General features: G+C 39.7%; 1 long non-coding RNA gene across 1 annotated transcript in view; it reads right to left on the reverse strand.

Annotated features, from left to right (window-relative positions):
- Positions 1-407: 407 nt before the first annotated feature.
- Positions 408-21,751, reverse strand: part of LOC126077554 (uncharacterized) — a 31,521-nt gene continuing 10,177 nt past the window's right edge. The window contains exons 2-3 of the long non-coding RNA XR_007517768.1: positions 3,193-3,470; positions 408-499 (exon numbers count right to left, since the gene is read on the reverse strand). This is a non-coding gene — a long non-coding RNA (uncharacterized LOC126077554). The remainder of the gene's footprint in view (positions 500-3,192; positions 3,471-21,751) is intronic.

Genomic DNA, 21,751 nt, shown 5'->3' on the forward strand with positions numbered 1-21,751 from the left:
CTCAGCCGCTAACCAAAAGATTGACATTTCGAACCCACCCAGCAGCTCCACAGGAGAAAGACTTGGCAATCTACTTCTACAAAGATTAGAGCCAAGAAAACCCTATGGGGCAGTTCTACTCTGTTGCTATGAGTTGGAATCAACTCAGTAGCACGCAACAACAACAAGTAATTCTTAAAATGTAGAGAGGTATGTGTTCCATTTGAGACGACCATCATCAAAATTGTTATAGCTATTTTCAAAAGTCACATGCTTAAAACCAGACAAAATGCAAACTTACTTGAAATTTCCAGAGACCTCCAATATCATCATTTCTTTCAAAGCAGGTAGGTTCCAAGTCTTCATCCAAGCAGTGCTTAATGGCTCTCAGTCCACTAGTTCCGGCTCCAACGACAGCAATTCTCTTCTTGGCCATGGTGCTGTAGCTTGTCGACAGAAACTGAGAGCTCTCTTACCACTTTCCATTCCACTTAAACAAAAACTACTTTGTTACGAGGACCTAGCAAGAAAGAAAAAGGCCTAGGTTATTTGGACCTCTGCAAGATTTCCAGTGAGCAGCCTGGAAACTCAGTGAAGTAGGTGTCCCTGAACCAAAGAATTAAGTGTTTCAGGAGTGATCAACTAAAACGAATGCTGTTGAGAGCTGGTAAAATGAAGGCAGAGAAGTGACCATTAAATTTATCAAAATGGGTATGGTGGGTAAAGCTGATAAAAGTAAATACTATCTATGACATCATTCCCTTGCTAATATCTGAGTTTCTAAAACGGAGTCTCATAGATTCCTTTTAAGTTGAAAAACAAATTGGACCAAAGATTATTAGACTTTTGCTCAAACATGAAGTAAAATACAAAAATCATGAAAATTTTAAAGCATAATAATGAGTGGGATTGTCTGTGTGAAACCGGCTTTAATATATTTGGCTGTTAATGAAATTCTATGGAAGTATTCTGTGCAGTTTGTAATTTTGGACGAAATCTTCCTTATATAATATGGTTTCCTTCAGTTACTAGTGCAAAGAGGAAACAAACAAGAAAAGAACGTTTAAGAATTTTTAACATACAGAAACTAGAATATGGTCCTAGAGCAAAGGAGGTACTTTTATCTATTTAGGAGGATTTCAAAATAAGAATTTCCTCTCAAAACCTTCGATGAGACTGTTATTCAGACATTAAGCAAATTTCCTAATTAACTAGTCATTTTGCAATAAGATTTTAAAAGGGCTGTTGAATCAGATGTTGTAAAGAAAATTTTTGTGTAATTATACAAATACATACATCAAAAAGAAGAGGAGTCATTCTAATTGGCCTTAGTTGCTTATATGCCCCAAGTCTAATCCTATCCTAGTCGGAAAAAAATTGTTATAGTTGTTAACCCAATCAGGTATGACTTTCTCTGTATGATGCTGTCTAAACCTCAGTCCCGCTAACAAGAGCACAATAGCACTTTTACAAACAGCTAAAAACATTTTCAGCTGGTGGAAATTTTTGCCAGCTTGCAAAATATTCACTAGTCCTTCTATTTGCACTGTGGTGGTAATTATGCACCTGTCAGCCATCAGCATCTGTATCTTGAGCATGTTCAATATCATTCCTATGGATTATCATTTACATTTTTATTAAAACACTTCTTCTTAGAGAATTTTTCTTTTAGTAAACATAGCCTAACTGTCTTCGTCTTCCCTAATCTGCATAACAAGTCATGTATACGTATCCATGTGTTTTGCTTATATGCATGGATATATCTGTGTATACTTAAAAATCTTTGGCCTAGGTGGGCTTCCTTCTTCGAGTCTGAGCAGCCTGTTTTCTTACATGCATAAGTATTGTTAAAAATGACAGCCTTCAGCAGATGAGGAACTGTGCCCTAGAAAGCGGCAAGACTCAACCTGCTAGGCAATTTTTTTCCCCCTGATTTTCACAGCAAGTAATTGTTTTGACTTTCTATACCTTGTACTGAATGTTGTTGTTAGCTGCCCCATGTTGCTGGTGATCCCATGCATGATGGAACAAAACACTGCCTGTTCCTCCACCACCCCAACAATTGGCTGTGGATCTGACCATCGTGATAGGATTTTCACTGACTGATTTTGAGAAGTAAGCCCCACGCCTTTCTTCCCAGTACATCTTATTCCGGAAGCTCCACTGAAACCGGTTCAGCATCATAGCAGCACTCAAACCTCCTCTGACAGATGGGTGGCGGCTGTGCGTGAAGTGAATTGGCTGGGAATGGACCCCTGGTCTCCCACATGAAAGGTGATAAATTTACCACTGAATCACAAAGGCCCTCATCAGATACTGACTAAAAAAAAAAAAAAAAATTTTTTTTTTTGACTGACTAGACCAGCTTAAATAATATAGAACTTATTTATACAGCCAGAGTTAAAGCTGAGAGATGCAGCAATGACTTCCATGTTATAGGCTGCGTCGTATCAGGTTATGTGTAGAACAATGGGCTCATAATCAGCTGTATCCATGTTGCTATATATCTCAGTTGGAGTATCAATGGTATTGTGTATAAACTAATTCTTTATTAGGCTGAACTTCCAGAAATATCCACAGAATGTTTGCATCTCTGGTCACTGCCAACAACATGTAAGTAATACTTCACAGTCATTCCGATAATCCAAAATGTTCCAGCATGTTTCCAAATGCTCCCATAGGGGTTAGGTAACACCTCAAGTTGACAACCACTGAATAAAAGAGTCATAAGGTTTTTATACTGGTAGGCATTTAATGAAGTTTTCCCAAGCAAATTCTTGTTTTACTGTAAGATCTTCTAATAGTCCACCTTAAAATGTTACTCTGTATACTACATTTTTTTTTTTTTTTAGGCTGTGTTAAAGCCTTTGCTCTGTAATGTTTCATAAAGCACTACATCAAAATGTGGTTTGGGCCTCTTCTGCCACCATATTAGGTTCACTCTTCACCTCCACAAACTTTGGATAAAGATTTAGTGGGATTTCTCTGAAAGATAATTCTTTGCTTTTTGTTTGTTTGTTTTCTCTTGGAGGGTCTCTGTTTCTTCCACTCTAACTTCTCCTCTCCCACTCATCGTTTAAGCACCTAATCTCCAACAGATGGGAGATTCTGGGTTGAGAGGTGTCTTAGGGTGGGTTCTCTAGAGAAGCAAAACCAGTAAAATGTATAAATACATATATATATAGAGAGATTTATATTGAGGAAATGGCTCACGTGGTTTTTAGGAGTTGTGAGGTCCCAAGTCAGTGTGGCAAGAAAGAGGTTCTCCTGATTCACATAGCCACAGGGGCTGGAGAACCCAAGATCATCAGAACAGGAAGCAGGGCTGTTGCAGGCTTTTCCTGATTCATGTAGCTGCAGGGGCTGACGAACCCAAGATCACAGCCTGTGAAGATGGATGAATCTCAAGGTCAGCAGGCAAGACCACAGGTAATCTGCTAGCTCAAGTCCCAAGAACTGGAGGTCAGATGAACAGGAGCCAGCTGCAGAATCTAGAGCAAACAAAAACCCCGGCAAAATGAGTAGGAAGGACTTGGGGGTGGAGGACGTAGAGATGAAGGCTGAGGGAGCAGTGAGCTGCCACAGCTCATGCCCCTGCCTGGTACCACTCACAGAAGATCCCATCATGGGGTTGAGTGCATATCAAATCTCAACAGGGAAGTGATCACAACATTAACTGCCAAAACACTGAAAATCATGGCCCGGCCAAATTGACACACAATCTTAACCATCACAGTCCACCCCTTGTTAACTTGGTACCTGTACACATCTCTCCAAACCGTTCATAATCTCTGAATAAAGACAATTAGAAAATCATACTTGGGGTCAACATGATACAATGAACACACATACAACAGAAAATGCAATAGCCCTGTTTACATCTTATATTTTATAAGCAAAGAAAACAAAAATATTTGATGCACACATACAAAGCAGAAATACTCATAACTATTAGTGTCCTTCTTTCTGCAACTGGTCATGTGGCCGTAACTGGTATTTAGAACTACCTTCTTCCACCACCCATTCCGTGTTCCCTTTGCCCTTGGCAAGTGTCTCAGCTGATCATGGTTCTTTGCCAGGTGGGGCAGCCCAAACCTTCATTTCTGAAGGGTCTGGGCCATTAATAATCATGTCAGAATTGAGTTGCGGTAGTTTTCCATCAACTGTAATCACAGGGCATGGTAGTACTAACAGATGCCCTAAAGGGTCTCCTGCAATCCAGACATAATCTTCTTTACCTCCATTATGTCATATCAATTTGATTTGGTGGTCAGGATCAATCATGCCATCTAGTATGGTAACTCCCTTCTTTGCCTGTCGATCCAGAGGCATCAGAATGGCCAGGCAGCATTCTTAATTACTAGTTCAAGGGAATCAGTGATGTATCTCCAGATGGAAACATTCCTCCCTTTGGAACCCAGACCTGTAGACCTGCAGAGCATAAGGTTATGGGGACAGGAAGCAAAAACTTTGAGAGTGAGTCACTAGGGGTAATAGCGAGTGGTGCCACTTCCATTTCCACCCCCTGATTCCTGGACCCATGAATCCTGGCTATAAGAGCAAAAGCACCATATATTTGATGCTGGTTTAGAGCATATACAGCTTCCTGGAGAACATTGCCCCAACTCTGCAAGGTATTGCCACCTAGCTGGCACCATAATTGTGTCTTTAGGAGACCATTCCATTGTTCTATCAAGCCAGCTGCTTCAGCATAATGGGGAACTTGGTAAGACCAGTGAATTCCATGAGCATGGGCTCACTGCTGCACTTCATTTGCTGTGAAGTGTGTCTCTTGATCCAAGGCAATGCTGTGTGGGATACCATGACTGTGGACAAGGCATTCTGTGAAGTCCACGGATAGCAGTTTTGGCAGAAGCATTGCATGCAGGAAGGTAAATCCATACCCAGAGTAAGTGTCTATTCCAGTAAGCACAATATGCTGCCCTTTCCATGATGGAAGTGGTCCAATGTAATCAAGTTGCCACCAAATTGCTGGCTGATCACTTCGAGGGATGACGCAATATCAGGAACTCAGCATTGGCCTCTGCTGCTTGCAGATGGGGCACTCAGCAGTGGGTGTAGCCAAGTGGGCCTTGGTAAGTGGAAGTCCATGTTGTTCAGCCCATGCATAACCTCCATGACTGCCACCATGGCTACTTTATTCATGAGCCTGTTGAGCAATGATGGGAGTAGCTGGGTAAAGAGGATGAGTGGTTTCCATAGAACGTATCATCCTATCCACTTGATTGTTTAAAATCATCACATGAGACACAGATTATCTTCACTTCTTTGGCCCATTCAGAGAGGTCTATGCATAGACTTCTTCCCCATAAATCCTTGTCTCCAGTTTTCCAATCATGTTCCTTCCAGGTCCCTGATCATCTAGCCAAACCATTGGCCACTGCCCATGAATCAGTATATAATCACATATCTGGCCATTTCTCCTTCCAAGCAAAGTAAACAACCAGCTGCCCTTCTCGAAGTTCTGCCCATTGGAAGGATTTCTCTTTACCACTGTCCTTTAGGGAGGTCCGAGAGAGGGGCTGTAGCACTGCTGCCCTCCACTTTTGAGTGGTGCCTGCATAACACACAGAACCATCTCAAGTTTTCTCTTCTTCTCTTCTTCAGTCAACTGATCATAAGGAACTCCTGATGAGGCCATAGGCGCAGACTGGGAGATGAAGGGTAATGTGACAGAAGTGGAGACCATGAGAATTTGGGCCACTGCCTCATGCAACTTACTTGTGCCTTCAGGTCCTGCTGAGGCCCAGTCTTGTATATACCATTTCCATCTAATGATGGAATGCTGCTGTTCATGTCCAACTTTTTGACTCTGTGGCTCAGACAACACCCAGTTCATGACGGGCAGCTTAGTCCAGCTGCATGGTGACTTGGTGTCCCACGGTAAGTGTTCAGTCTCTGCTAAGGCCCAGTAACAAGATAAAGGCTTTTTCTCAAAAGGAGAGTATTTATCTGCAGAGGATGGTAGGGCTTTGTTCCAAAATCCTAAAGGTCTGCACTGTGATTCACCAGTAGGGGCCTGCCCAAGACTCCAGACAGCATCTCCATCTGCCACAGACACTTCAAGCACCTTTGGATCAGCTGTATCATGTGGTCCAAGTGGCAGACCAGCTTGCACAGCAGCCTGAACCTGTTGCAGAGCCTTCTCTTATTCTAGGTCCCACTCAAAACTAGCAGCTTTTTGAGTCACTTGATAAATAGGCTGGAGTAACACACCCAGTTGAAGAATATGTTGCCTCCAAAATCCACAGAGGCCCACTAGGCATTGTACCTCCTTTTTAGTTGTGGGAGGAGCCAGATGCAATAACTTTTACTTCACTTCAGATGGAATATCTTGACATGACCTGCACCACCGGACCCCTAATATTTCACTGAGGTGGAAAGTGCCTGAATTTCTCTGTGATTAATTTCCCACCCTCTCGCATGTGAATATTTTACCAATAAATCCAGAGTCATTGACACTTCTTCCTTACTAGGTCCAATCAGCACAATATCATCAATGTAATGGACCGGTGTGACATCTTGTGGAAGGGAAAGGCAATCAAGGTCCCTGCGGACTAAATTATGCACAGGGCTGGAGAGTTGATGTAGTTCTGAGGTAGGCAACTGAAAGTGTATTGCTGGCCTTGCCAGCTAAAGGCAGACTGCTTTTGATGGTCCTTCACAACAGGTATGAAGAAAAAGACTTTAACCAGATCAATACGTGCATACCAGGTACCAGGAGATGTATTTATTTGCTTGAGCAATGAGACTATATCTGGAACAGCAGTTGCAATTGGCATCAGTACCTGGTTAAGTTTTTGATAATCCACTGTGTTCTCTAAGATCCATCTGTTTTTTGCACAGGACAAATAGGCGAGTTGAATGGCGATGTGGTGGAAATCACCACCCCTGCATCCTTCAAATCCTTGATGGTGGCAGTATTGCTTTTGGTTTACTATTTTCCTAGGTGGGGGCAGTTCTAATGGCTTCCACTTGACTTTTCTTACCATAATAGCCCTTACTCCATTTGTCAGGGATCCAATGTGGGGGTTCTGCCAGTTGCTGAGTATATCTATTACAATTATGCATTCTAGAACTGGGGAAATCACTACAGCATGGATTTAGTGACCCACTGGACCTACTGTGAAATGGACATGAGTTAAGACTCTATTAATAACTTGACCACCATATGCCCCTATTCTGACTGGTGGGCCATAGTGACTTTTTGGGTCCCCTGGAATTAGAGTCAGTTCAGAGCCAGTATCCAACAATCCCCCAAAAGTCTGATTATTTCCTTTTCCCCAATGAACAGTCACTCTCATAAAAGCCTGTAGATCCCTTTGGGGAAGCCTGGGAGAAAGATTAACTGTATAAGTTTTTGGCAGTATATTGGAGTCCTTCCTCAAGGGGACTCGGTCTCCCCTTTAATCAAAGGGTTGTGGGTCTGTAAACTTGCTCAAGTCTGGGAATTGATTGAGAGGCCATGACTCTCTATTCTGGCAATTTAAGTTAGACTGCTGTTCGCTTGACCTATTATTCAATCTGCTTGTACACATCAAGCAAATATTTAGTAGATTTTCTATCTACTTCACTCCTAGGGACACCATGACTAACTAGCCAATGCCATAAGTTCAAATGAGTCAAACTATTCTGATTACTGCTTTGACCCTGCTGTCCATTATGGTAACTGTGCCCACCTTATCTTTGTCGATTGAGTGCCGCAACTTGCCCCCTGCCACCATGGCCTCCAATCAGCCCCATTGCAGTTAGGTGTCTTAATTCAATAATGGCAGTTCCCACTGTCAAAGGTGACTTACATAAAATAACAATCACAGCAGTCTTAAAGGATGCTGGGGTTTCCTTCACGAATTTGCTCCACACCATTGTGGTAAAAGGTGTGTCCTTTGGGCACTCAGTGTGTGGATTTGTGGGTCTAACCTGAGAAATCCACTCTAGCATGCCAATTTCCCTAAGCCTTAGGATACCCTCTTCTACAGTATACCAAGACAAGTCTGGTACTTCAGTTTGATTTAGTGTAGGCCACTGCATAATCCAAGCTTCAGTAACCCAACCAAATAAATTATTAGATCCCATCATAACTTCTCTAGCTGAAACACTGAATGAAGAATCTGTGCTTGGTAAGCCCATATTAATAAACTCAGACTGATTCATCTTTATGTTCCTTGCACCATTATCCCACACCTTGGATAGCCATTCCCACACATATTCCCCAGGTTTCTGTTTGTACATATTAGAAAATCAAGCAGTTCTTTCAGAGTATGGCGTAACTCCTCCTGGGTTATGCTTTGTGCTTCACCTTTTAGGACTCACTGGGACTTAAGTCTAGTTACAGGTCTAGAAACCAAAATGGGTGGGGAAATGTTTTGAGAACATTCACCATTGTTTTGTAAAGCATCCGCCTCAGGGGATGTCCCAGGCAATGACTCAGGCAAAGGCACTTCAGAGGCAGCTGGGTTAATCTAATTAGATGGGAGTGGAGGGGATAATCGTTCTGTTGGCAGGAGTGATTCAATGAATTTAGGGGCTCAGTATCTCCAGCTTCCTGATTACCTGCCCTTGTGTCCCTGTCCCAGGTTTTGAGATACCAATTCTTCCCAATCAATACCCTCACTTTAACTTCAGACACCTCTTGAGTTTGGCAGTTGAGTTGGCATTGTAATCCAGTCACTCTTTCAATACAACTGTGGGTTTGGTTTTCGGCAATATCAGCCCTGTTAGTATAAGAAATAAGGTTTTCTTTCAGGCACAAGTGGAAACTTTGAGGTTGTTTAGGCAGCACTTGAGCTTTCACTCTGAAGCCCTGAGCTCATCTTTTTCTTTCACCAGTTTGTCTTGTGGAAGTAGGACCAGCCACCCAGCTTCTTTATACTTTTCATTATGAGAAAATTGTAGAAAGGTATCACCCATGCAGTCACCCACAGCCTTGTCTTTCACCAATACCAGATCTATTGGTAGTGATATTATGTGTATTTGAATTGCCACCTCATGCCATGGATTAGCAGTGCCCTCTTTACTCCTGGAAGCAGAGTCATCAACATCTTTAAGACTATTCAGACCTGAGAACCAATTTAGAAAATTCATCCTTACAATTTTGTTTCTCCAGAACCACTCTCAGTACCAAATGTCTTAGGCTGGATTCTCTAGAGAAGCAAGCAGCAGCATAAATATATATACATATATATATAGAGAGATTTATATCAAGGAAATTGCTCATGTGGTTTTTAGAGGCTGTAACATCCAAGTCCATGGGGCAGAAAAGAGGCTTCTCCAGATTCATGTAGCCACAGGGGCTGGCAAACCAAAGATGGGCAGGCCGGAAAACAGGGCTCTTGCTCACAGGCTGTGAAAATCAATGAATCGCAACATTGGCAGTCAAGACCACAGGTAAGCTGCTAGCTCAAGGCCAAAGAACCAGAGGTCAGATGAATAGGAGCAGCTGCAGGATCCAGAACAAACAAAAACCCAAGGCAAAGAGAGCAGGAAGGACGAGGCAGCAGAGGGCGGAGGGATGAAGGCAGTGAGCCACCACAGGCCCTGCGCCCACTGGTACTACTCACAGCAGATCCCATCATGGGGGTGACTGCATATCAAATCTCAACAGGGAAGTGATCACAACATTATACAACTGCCAAAATACTGAGAATCATGGCCTAAACAAGTTGACACACAATCTTAATCATCACAAGATGAATCATTATTTCCCTAGACGAGAGCTAAAAGATCATGAGCAGTGTTTCTATATAAGCTGGATTAGTAGAGCTGGTAGACAGGATGGAAGACATAATTCAAAAAGAAAGCTAGGATATCAAAAGGCATAAAAGCCAACAGTAAAATGTTGCCAAATAGAGAATATATCACAAAATAAGGGGAAACAGAAATTCTAAACTACCGGAGCTGTAAAACAGGTGTGCACATTACCTGTAGGGTAAATCAAAAAAAGCAGTTTCCTGTTCTTTGTGTAGAAGTAGGATGGCTCATAGGCACCAACGGTTGAGGAAACTGGCTCCTTGCCCAGGGGACAGAGAGGGGAAATGATACTGGCTGACGCCGAGTTAAGGCTTATGCTGCAGCCCTAATTTATAGCTATCTGGCTTGTTCAAGCCTGTAGTGTTTTTGTTTTTATTTTTTTTTATTTTAAAAGTCTGACTCAATTTACAAAGTCCACAAACTGGTTTTATTCACTTTTGCTTTCTTCGTGTGGGCAAAAAACTATATTCCAATGCCTTGGGATATACAGTGAATTTGAAATTTTATAAGGAGGTAAATGCATCTTAGGGGCCCTGAGTAGTCCAAACAGTTTGTTCTTGACTATTAACCAAAAGGTTGGTGAACAAAATTCAACCAGCAGTGCCATGGAAGAAAGGCCTGGCGAGCTACTTCCATAAGATTGTTGTTGTGTGCCATCCAGTCAATTAGAACTGCCCCATAGGGTTTCCTAGGCTGTAATCTTTACAGGAGCAAATCCCCAGGTATTTTCTCCTACAGAGCTGCTGGTGGGTTCGAATCGCTGGCCTGGTTAGCAGCCAGGAGCTTAATCATTCAATTAAAAATTCTATAAACAGCAGTTCTACTCTGACACATACGGGGTCTCCATAAGCTGGAATCGAATCTACAGCAACAAGTTTTTTGTTTGTTTGTTTGCTTGCTTTTTTTTGTGCATCTTATCACAAAGCCCCTGTGAAATGGTACTCTTGAGTATCATAAAGCAGATCAAGATGGACTTCTTTCAAAAAAAAAAACTTTTAGAAAGAATGCAAATATACCACTGATATCAAGAATATACACGTTCACACACAGAGAGAACTATAACAATTTGTAAAGCATCTTCTCTATGTCAAGCACTTGGTTAGATAATAAACCTATGTAATCTCTAGTTCTTATTAAACCCTAGCAAGGTAGGTACATCTTACAAATAAGGAAACTGAAGCTGAGGGAGTTTGAGTAACTTGGATATTGAACATGCAACATTTTTTATAGCCAAGATCTTGGTGACTTCACTAGTCTTTGAGATTTCAAAATTCATAATTTAATTTTTTTCTTGTGCATGTAGATTAGATTAAAAGAGAAGTAAAGATAGCCTTCTTACATTTGTAGGAGTAATTTACCCAACTTAAAAGAAGGATATTGATAGTAATTTTCTCATTCATTTTACAAAATTAACAAAAGAGAAATGATGGAGAAATTATAGGGGGAAGGGTTTTAATTTGTAGATATCAGCCTTAATTGCCTAAATTATTCAACGTATTGGTATTATTGAAACTCTCAGAAAGTAAATCAAGTAAAAAGTGGACTGCTGAGACTTTATTAAACAAATAAAGGAGTACTGATTAGTGAGAAAAACTAGTAGGAACTTTAGAAGTAAGTTATCATTAATTTTGAGTTTGGTCCATAACAGAGATATTTATTTCAGAACTTTTTGTATGGTTAAAAATAAAATTTGGAAACTACTAGAATGTTCCCCAGTATGAAAATTTCAACAAATTATGGTACATGGAAACCTTGAAAAATTATATAGTCATTCAAAAGAAAGCATTAGATCTATCTATGTCAATTGTCTGGGACAGAGTCCATGACTATAGTTAGGAAAACAAAAAGCAAGATGCAGAGAAGAATACATAATATAATCCCTTATGCATGTTGGATTTTCTAGGAAACAGAATCTGAGATAGAGTTTACTTTTTAGGCTATTTATTGGGAAGTGCTTGGAGTCAACACTTGTGGAAGTGGGGGGGGGGAAGCAAGATTGAGCAGAGAGTGAAACTGAGCTGTGAAGCAGGCATGATGTAAGTCTTAGCGGACCAGTGGGGAAATCTAAAACAAAATGGACCCTTAGTGTCCTTGCATTGAGCCCAAATGGCCAGTACTTCATAACCCAATCAAGTCAATCCATCAGTCATTCGATTAGGCTGCCTATGGAAGAATGTGACCTTGGGAGAGGCAGCTCTCTGCAGTTGAACCAATCCCAGAAGGGGCTGAGAGCTGAAAACATCTGTTGATAGCACCCCCAGCAGCTAGAGGGTAACGAGTCCTTGACTGGAGTGAGATCTTAATGGTAACTCTATCCATCCCAATACCAAAATCTAATTATGCCCAAACCCAAAAGGTATAAACATCTGTGTATATGATTAAATATGCATAAGAAAAAATAGTCTATAAACATTGATCATAGGAAACGTGACTGGTCTGGAGGTAGTGTAATAAAAATTTTGTAATTTTGTAATCAAAACAAAACAAAATTAAAGGTAAAAATACCCATAACAAAAAGAAGGTATAAAATCTTATGTAGGTTAAATTAAAAATGTGTTTATATAATGCTTAGAGAGAAGTCTTAAAGGATGGTCATCTAATTGTATTTATCTTTGAATTGTGACATTATGTTTTCTTTATGTTTCTCTATGGTATTTGATTAAAAATAAATATTTATTATTAGATGATATGAAACATTATAAAACTATTCAAAAATTAATAGTGAATGAGATGATCATTGGATATTCTTGAAAAGAAGGCCTTAAGTTTTCAGAAAGTAGATTTCAAAAATGTTTAGATTTCATAGCAAGATGTTCCAAAAGACAATATGGTCTCAGGGGCACTGGAGCACTGCAAAACTTGTCACTCTCTAATAGTTAGAGCTAATAAATTAACCCTTCCCATGCTACATGCATTTATCCAAATATTTCTTGAGTGCTTTAAATGAGCCAGTCTCTGTTCTAGGACCCTGAGATACATCTGGAAAGAAAGCAAACAAAAATTCCTGCCCTCATGGATCTCTCATTCTACAGGGAAGAAAGAGGAAATGAACAACAAAAACAATTAGTGAGTAAATTCTGCGGTAGGTTAAACCTTTGAAGGCCAGTTCCTAGGGAATCAGGCTGTCAGGCTCTGTAATTTGCGTTCAGGAGGTTTTATTCATTTTTTGTGGAGAATGCCCTTAAGAAGTACAGCTGAGAGTGAGGAAGGAAGTAGGCATACATAGCCTAAAGCGACCAAGTGACAGCCATAGCTCAAAGATTAAGAGCCAATAGCTCTAAGCCCTATTGGAAGCATTCTCCCTTTTAGAATATGACCTCTAATCTTGCAGAACCTACAGTCTATGTACCTTCAGACTATATTTTGGTTCAGGGCAGGAGAGTTGACATAGTGCTAGATCAGAACTGTAAGTGTATACAGTTGTCAATTTGAAGTGAAGGGAAATTGTTTCTTATCTTGTCCAAATCACTAACTGCATACCAAGTCCTTGAGACATTGTTAATCGGTTCTAGTAAAGATACCACATCTAGCAAAGCAACTGTAATTGAGGTTTCTCCCAGACTGAGTTTCCACTAAGCAGTCCACTATATACCCAGGTTTCATGCGGGTTTTATAGGGACCTGAATGAATCTATAATCCTGAATCACAATAGACAGTAGCAAAGATAGTGTTTAATAGTAGCAATAATATCTACTTACTCTTACCAAATTTTAATATCGATCATTCTTGCCACTGTTTAGGGCAAGTTCAAAAGCTTTGACTTTGTCTTTTTCACCCTGACAGCTTTTAATCTCACGCCAGGGAACCAATGTAGGTATATTTTTTAAAAATCAAGCACGCCTATTCCAATTGTGCGTTGAGAGACTTAGTGGACTCCTAGCCCAGTGTTCCCAGTGAACCCATTGTGAGCCAAACCTCAGACTTGACTCCATTTATTATGCATACTCTCCCACCTTACAACAGGAGGGCTATGATGATGCTTTGTGCCTACAGGTATCTATATTAAATTGGCCCTTGTGTCTAACAGTGGGAATTCTCCCTCACTCCAGTATACAATTACCTGAGAATGTGGCCAAGCTCTGTCTAGGAGGGACTGGGGTAATCAGTACAGTATACACTTGCCATGGTGTTGCAGGTTGCTTCCTTCTGAATTACCAGCCTCTCTTCAATCAACAATTTCCAGTTCTGAAAACTGGCTCAGGTCCAGAATCTGGGCATGGGACTTCAAGTTTCTTCTTAGAGCAACTTCATTCTGTATTTCTTTTGGTTTCATAGGTTCAGCAGTACCTATGTCAGCTGCCCATGTGTCTTGTCACTGGACATGCTATGTTCAAAGGTGAAACCATGGCCTCCTAGGTTTCAAAGAGTACGGTCAACACTACCTAGGTGCTAGAGTGTGAGTCTGTTCTTCAGGTGGGCCAAGAAAATGGGCCATCACCCAAAATTCAGAGGGCAGATCTGCCATGTCAGTGGGTTAGGAGCCACCTGGAGCTGAGGGGGTGGGGTCACCACTCAGGTGGCCCGGGAGAATGGGACCATCCAAAGCCAAGGGAGCAGGGTTGCCATCCAAGTGGGAGTGGAAGGTAAAGCTGATGCCCAGGGATGAAGGGCCTTCATCCAGACAGCATGGCCAATGCCCAGACTATGGAGGACTGAACCATTGCATAGACAATACTGGAGAACAGAGGATTATTTTCAAGCCTTGAGAGCTAATGAGATTTTTATCTTTTGGGTTTTGGACTTGCTTGGTACCCATGAACCCTTCTTTCCCTCTAATTTCTCCCATGTGGAGTGGTAATATCTACCATGTGTCTGTTCCAACACTGTACTTTGGAAGCAGATAACTTGTATTTTAGGTTTCACAGGTCCACAGATAGAGACGAATTTTGTCCTAGGATGGAACGTACCCAGAGTCTCACCCATACTTGATTTAGATTATTCAGAAGATGATATTTAGAATTTAGAGTTAATGCTGGAATGTGTTAAGACTTTTGGGATAATTGACTTACACAGCCTAGTTCCTGATTTGGGCTTTTAGCCTCCAGAACTGTGAGGAAAAAAGTTTCTGTTCTTTAAAACCACACACTTGTGGTATTTGTGTTACAGCAGCACTAGGAAACTAAGACAGGCCCCTTTTTATTACTAAGGAAGTCTTTCTCTTCAGGATTACATTAAAGGTTATTGTTAGGGATTGAATTATGTCCCCCCAGAATATGTGTTGTAAATTCTAACCTCTATGCCTGTGGTTATAATCCCATTTGGGAATGGGTTGTCTTTGTTATGTTAATGAAGCAAGCTCAGTGCAGGGTGTGTCTTGAATTAATCTCTTTTGAGATATAAGAAAGATTAAAACAAGCAGCCAAGAGGGCAAGCAGACATGGGGTAAGACATGGAAATCTCCAGGAAACCAGGAAGCAGAAGTTGAAGAGACAAGGACCTTCCTCTAGAACTGACAAAGAGAGAAAGCGTTCTCCTAGAGCTGGTGCTCTGAATTTGGACTTCTAGCCTCCAAAACTGTGAAATAAATTTCTGTTCGTTACAGCCATCCACTTGTGGTATTCCTGTTATAGCAGCAGTAGATAACTAAGACAGTTATGAACAATTTAAACTTTTTTTTTTCCTGGGTCTCATTTCCCATCACGTTTTCTCTTCTTGGAGTCTCTTTACTGCAGCCACATTCAACAACATACCATTTGTGGGCTCTACAGTATGCTTGTGTTCCTTCAGTTTTTGTTTACACTGTTTGCTCTACACCAAATATTGTTTCTCCATTTGTTAGTCATTTTAGTTCAAAAACGTCTTTGTTGAGGCCTTCCTCAGAACATGCCAGCCCCTAAATTGTCCAAGTCTTCCTATTTGAACTCTGTTTACACTTCCAATATAGTAGTTTAAAGGGTCTGATTTTTGTAACACTTTACTTCTATTCATTTAAATTACTGAGTTTTAAAAACAAGTGAGATAATTGTTACTAGATGTCTGTGTGTGTGTGTGTGTATGTGTGTGTGTTTTCTCAGTCTGAGTACCCTATATTAGATCATAGATTTCTTGAGAGTAAAAAACTCTGTTATTTACTTTTTCATCTCCTCAGTTGTTCACACTGTGCTGTGCACATAGCTGGTGTTCAAGAAGTATTTATTCAATTAAAATGCAACAGGGAATAAACCAAGCTAAAAAAGAAGAGTGAATGGCCATTGTCTGAATAAAGAGATGACAATAGAATATAATTTCCACAAGCACAGTGATTTTAAATTGTTTTTTTCTTTTGGGTGTTCTGTAAAGATTTGTTGAATGAAAAAAAATTAATATAGGGCTTTTTATGCTTACATTTTAACATTTAACCTTAGCCACACACAAGTGTATATATAGACGAGTAGGGTTTGTCCCATCCCAGTTCATATAAACTGTTGAGAAAAGGTGCCTATTTTTTTCTCATAGTCAGCATTTTTAAAAAAAATCCAAAGAGGCACAAAGGAGAAAAAATTGTTTCTCCATATACAACATTACAAAAATTAGCCCTTCTTCCTATTGCCAAATTTTTATTTTTAAATAATGCCTATGTTCCTTAACCCTACTCAATTTTTAAAATCAATCACTCTTGTGCTGAATATTTTTAAATGAGTATGACACTTTGCATGGATCCCATAAATAAACAAAACGTGCACAGCTTTGTTTTTGTTAGGAACCTTCTGCTAAGTGTTGCTTCTATTTATTTACTTTTAAATTATGCCAGATTTTCGCAAATTTGAGTCAGCTTGGGGATCAACTTGAAATTTTAAAGACTAGCTATTTAGTTTGTTTCTGATATCTTACAAATATGTTAAGATAATAGTTTTAAGGTCCAGCAGAAGGTATAAGAGGAAAATATTCATGATGGACTGACTTATGAAAATATATGTGGCATACCATAAAATGTTTATGACTCTTCTTAATTTAATTTCCTTTTATTCCTCATTCTTTTTGCTTTCTCCTCGAACCCCAATTTTCAGACTTTATCTCCTTATATCTCAAACTCAGAATCTCCCTGATTTGTGCCAGACCAAAAAAAAAAAAACCCATTGCCGTTGAATTGATCCCAACTCATAGTGACCCTAGAGGACAGAGTAGAGCTGCCCCATATGATTTCCAAGGAGCGCACAGTGAATTTGAACTGCTGACCTTTTGGTTAGCAGCCTGAGCTCTTAACTACTACACCACCAGGGTTTCCCTGATTTGTGCAGAGTAGTACAAAATGCCTGAGATGATGAACATGAGATAGGATGCAGTATGGGTAGGTAAATATTTCAAAACTTGGCTAAAAATGGGCCCTACTTAAAGACATTCATAACCGAAATTGGTGTTAAGTGCCATAGAGTCAACACTCAGCTCATGGCAACCCCATACACAGCAGGACAAAATACAGCCCAGCTCTGTGCCATCCCCATAACCAGTTGCTTAGAGGATCCATAGAGTTTTCATTGGCTGATTTTCAGAAGTACATCACCAGGCCTTTCTTGCTGATAGCTGACATTATAATTCACCAATTTACTCATAATAGTTAGCATCCATAAATGGCCTACTTCTTATCCTATATATTCTAGGATAACCCATGAGCTTTAGGGCTGGCCAACTTTTCTAAGAAAGCAGAAATCAAGTGATAGAGTTATATAAGGCAGCAGATACTGTTTTTCTGTTTTCCATCAGCATCCACCAATTTCCCTCTCTCCTCCTCCCTTCTTAGCTGAACCATAAGTTCCGGTATTTCCTATCTTCCACACAGTCATGTGCTTCAGGGAAGGAAGTCCCAACCCTAGCTCCAGGAATGGTAGATACATAAGTCAATCATTTCCTCTGCCAGTGGATGGGTTAGGTGTGGGCATGTGACCTAATTTTGGCCAATAAAATCTGAGAGAAAATCTGCTGTAATGCTTCTAGGAAAATTCCTCACTCTAAAGATTGTTAGTGTCGTTATTTGCCATTGAAACTATTGCAACTCATGGCGACCCCATGTGTGCGGAGTAGAACTGCTCCATAGGTTTTTAATACTGTGACTTTTGGAAGCACATCACCAGACCTGTCTTCTGAGGTACTTTTGGGTGGGTTCGAACCACCAACTTTTCTGCTAGTAGTTTATCCTTTGACCGTTTGTGCCACCCGGGGACTCCTCACTCTAAAGATACAGACACAAAAAAAGACAGACCTTCTCTTTCCTTGGATAATTTTTATGTCTAGATATGATGGCTAGAACTGCTGCAGCAGTAACTGTGAGGCAAACCTGGCTGAGAGAAGAGCCAGGACAATGGGGATGACTGAGTAAAGAAAGTGGAAAACCTGGACCACCCATGACATCCTTGAGCCACAGATCATCCTTTGCCTGGAGCCTGTCCTACCTTGAACCTCATCATTCAAGCCAGTTTGAGTTGTTTTCTCTTATGTGCAGTCAGTAAAAATCTGACAACTTTCTTTTTATCTGTGATTGAAGAATAAAATTATCTTGTACTTTCCATAAAGAAAGGATATCCATATATGCATTTCTTTTGCAAAGAGATTGTTGTTGTGTGCCGTCAAGTTGATTTCAACTCATAGTGACCTTATATGACAGAGTAGAACTGCTCCATAGGGTTTCCTAGGCTATAATCTTTATAGGAGTAGATTGGCAGGTCTTTTCTCCCATGGAGTGGCTGGTGGATTCAAACCACTGACCTTCCGATTTAGCAGCTGAGCCCTTAACCTTTGTGCCATTAGGGGTCATTTCAAGGAGAATAGTGGACAGTAAAATATCTAAGGGTTACCTTTAGTTGGGCATTGTTCAAGTTTCAGATTCTTGGAATTAAGAGTGTAAATCAATTAATGTTGCCAATTGGGTGCCAAAGTCAATGGTTCTATTTATTCTAATTGTTTCTTTTTCAGTAATACAAGGTAGCCAAAAATTACAGGAACAGGAATAGCAGATCTTTAAAAATAGAAACACTCAAAAGTAAATGTCATCACATCATAATGCATTTTAAAAGGGCCAAGTTACAAATAGATAGAAATAACTACTCTTTTAAGCAGTGCTACCATTATAAAATGTTACCAGTTAACAGAAAAAGACTGGGGAGTAAACAATGGCCCCCTCTTTCACAGAGGAGTACTCCCCAAAGAAAGCAATATAACATTATTACCACTATGAAGCACACATTATTCTTTTAGTCATTTTATTAATTTTTACTTAAATGTAGCTCCTGATTCATCTGCAATAACACAACTAAATATTGCATATTATTTCTATTTTATTCTATATTGATATGGAATACATTTAAGTAAAAATGGATCCACAGAAAAAAAGGGGTAAAGATAATTGAGTATAATTTTAAACTTAATCTAGATATAGTCTTATGAGCTGGAATTTTAAAGATACTAATTGTTTCATATTTAAAGAAGAATAGATAATAAAGGTAGCTGTGATGTTCACTGCTCTATTAATTGACTTATTTATAGCTGGGATACTGACAAGGCCATTGCTGTCCCCTAGAATTAGACCCAGCAGAACGTGGCTTGGCAAACACAGCTTCAGTGAACGGCTAGCACAAATGTACTCAGAGGACCCAAGTTGCAAATGCCAATGCTTATGTGAACAGGTACTAGACAATAAGGAGTGGTAAGGATGCCCGGGAACTACAAAGTCCAGGAGGTAACGTAGACCCGTGTTTTCAGATCTCCCAATGTTTAAAAGAAACTGAGAGTCAAATCCAGGGTTTTTGATTTTATTTTGTTTTTAACACACAGGACCCAAACAAACGGTGTTTGGGGACCAAATAAAAATTTTGGACTGGCAGTTTGTGACTCTGACTTAAAGCAAGTGTGTAGCTAATAGCTGCTTACCTAGATACTGCTGTTAACCCCAGTCCCATTGGATTCAGTAATGTTTGAGCTCCTGCAGGTGATGGCGCAATTTGCGAAAAGTGGGACAAAAGCCCTGTGTTTCATCTAAGGTAAGTCTGGAGTAGGAAAGACTAGAGCTACAGGTATGGAGGGTAGGAAAATAAAGCCAAAATTTGATATTAACTTTGAATAAAAAAGAAAGGATGCATGCAATTAAGGAGTATGTGGGGAGGAGGGAGTTGTGATTTTCAGGCAGTTGGCCTTTTTTACATAGTACTGCTGTACTAAATAGCTCTAACACTTTGTTAACATTAATTAAACCTCACAAACCCTGTGAGATAGGTAATAACTATAATTAAACTGATACTCCGGATCAGTAAAAGGAGACAGAATGCCCAAGGTCATAGTCAGATTGTGTGGCCCAGTTTAGCACACAAACTACATGTCCTGACAACATACGATTCCCCTAAAAACGGCCTTCCTAGCTTTTTTCCTTCTCTTTTAATGTTTAGATGAAGAATATATAATGATAGATACATAAACTTGATCATTGAGACGTTAAACTGTAAATTGATTAGGGAAGCTTAACGATAACATGGAAAATTTTTTAAATGAATGATTTATATACTATAAATAACATTTGTGTATAATATGCAAATTCCATCTCAATTAATTGCATTTATTTTTAAAATTTCCATTTAGATTGCCAGTTTAGCTAAATGCGTCAGTAAATCAAGAAATCAACGCACGTAAAGCATTCTCCATGCTACACAACAGCATAGAAAAGACTGTCATTAGTTTGGAAAGAGAACACAACAGACAGACAGAAGGAACTCTTCTCGTTGCTATAACTACGGCATAACAAAGGTCAGCACTGGGGAAAAAATCCTTTCTGGTTTGAACGTTAACAACTCAGGGATATTATTCTGAATTCCCCTTCTCAACAAAGAAAGATTAAAAAATCTTTTATTTTCAAAAAGGATTAATTGAAGACAAACTAAAAAGTAAAAACGTACATTTTAAAAAATTAAGCATAAAGAATGGTTTTGATTTGTAACAAAAAATTGAGAATAATATTTAAAAACCTGTACCTTTGCAAATGGGGATATCCAGGTTACACTGAAAGTCAAAATTCCAAGTTCAAGATAAAAAAATAAAATCACATACATTTGATGAAAAATGTCCTTATTATACTTAAAAACTGCAAACTTAAAAATATTAACATTATTTAACAAAAATTTTTAAAATAAATTTAATTTCCAAGTTTTACAGAGCTTTAAAAATATAACTTCATAAATTTATTTTTTTTTAAAAGATGAATTTTAGAAACCTCTTCTTTGTTAAAAGTCCTTGGAGTTTTCTTTTTTAATAACTGGGCAAATTTTGTCTGGTAATTTGAACACTCAGGTGCCTATTTACAAAATGTCCAGTTACTGCATATAATAAGCCTCGTATTAAATAAAACGTCTACTTCTTCCCTTTGAGCTAATGAGAGCATTAGCTACCTGAGTTACTGGGTTTGGGGTTGTGACTACGAATAAGAGAAGGAGCTGACAGAGGGGACACTTGCTTTGCAGTGTTGGGTAAATCCTGTCAGAGAAGACTTGAGTGCAGAAGAGAATGGCTTCAAGCAGAAGGAACCAAGCTGGACTGCTGTCCCTGGAGCTTGGAAGAGCATGGACAGCCAAAACACCGGGCACTTGTTAATAGAGCCATACAGAGTGTTTCCTGGTCCTCTCCTAATTGCCAATTTCACCACATCGTTTCCAAACTACATATTACTTTACCATTACCTTTTTATAGAAATATACCTTCCAAAAAGCACATAGGTAGTAGCCCCATGTCTACGGCAAATTTTCCCGGGAAAAAGGCCAATAAACGAAGAGGCCCCCCAAAAGCAGCTTGTGGCTCAAGTTGCAAATTTGTGTTTAAGTCTTTTAGTGTTGGTAAGCTACTTAAAATGACTTTGCTGTTTGTACCAAAAATGACCCATTAGCTCCTTCAAGAGAAAATACTTTGAAAACATCTGAAGTGTTACTGCTTGGATTATCTAGTAAGCCAATGGACAAAGCATAGCAAATGTTTACAGTGAAGTATAAGGAAGTCCACAGCTAATGAAACTCAAGCTCAGTTAGGATGCCTATGGAAGAAGTGTTCCTGG

Source organism: Elephas maximus, chromosome 5, assembly GCF_024166365.1.
Source record: "Elephas maximus indicus isolate mEleMax1 chromosome 5, mEleMax1 primary haplotype, whole genome shotgun sequence".
NCBI classification, from domain to species: Eukaryota; Metazoa; Chordata; class Mammalia; order Proboscidea; family Elephantidae; genus Elephas; species Elephas maximus.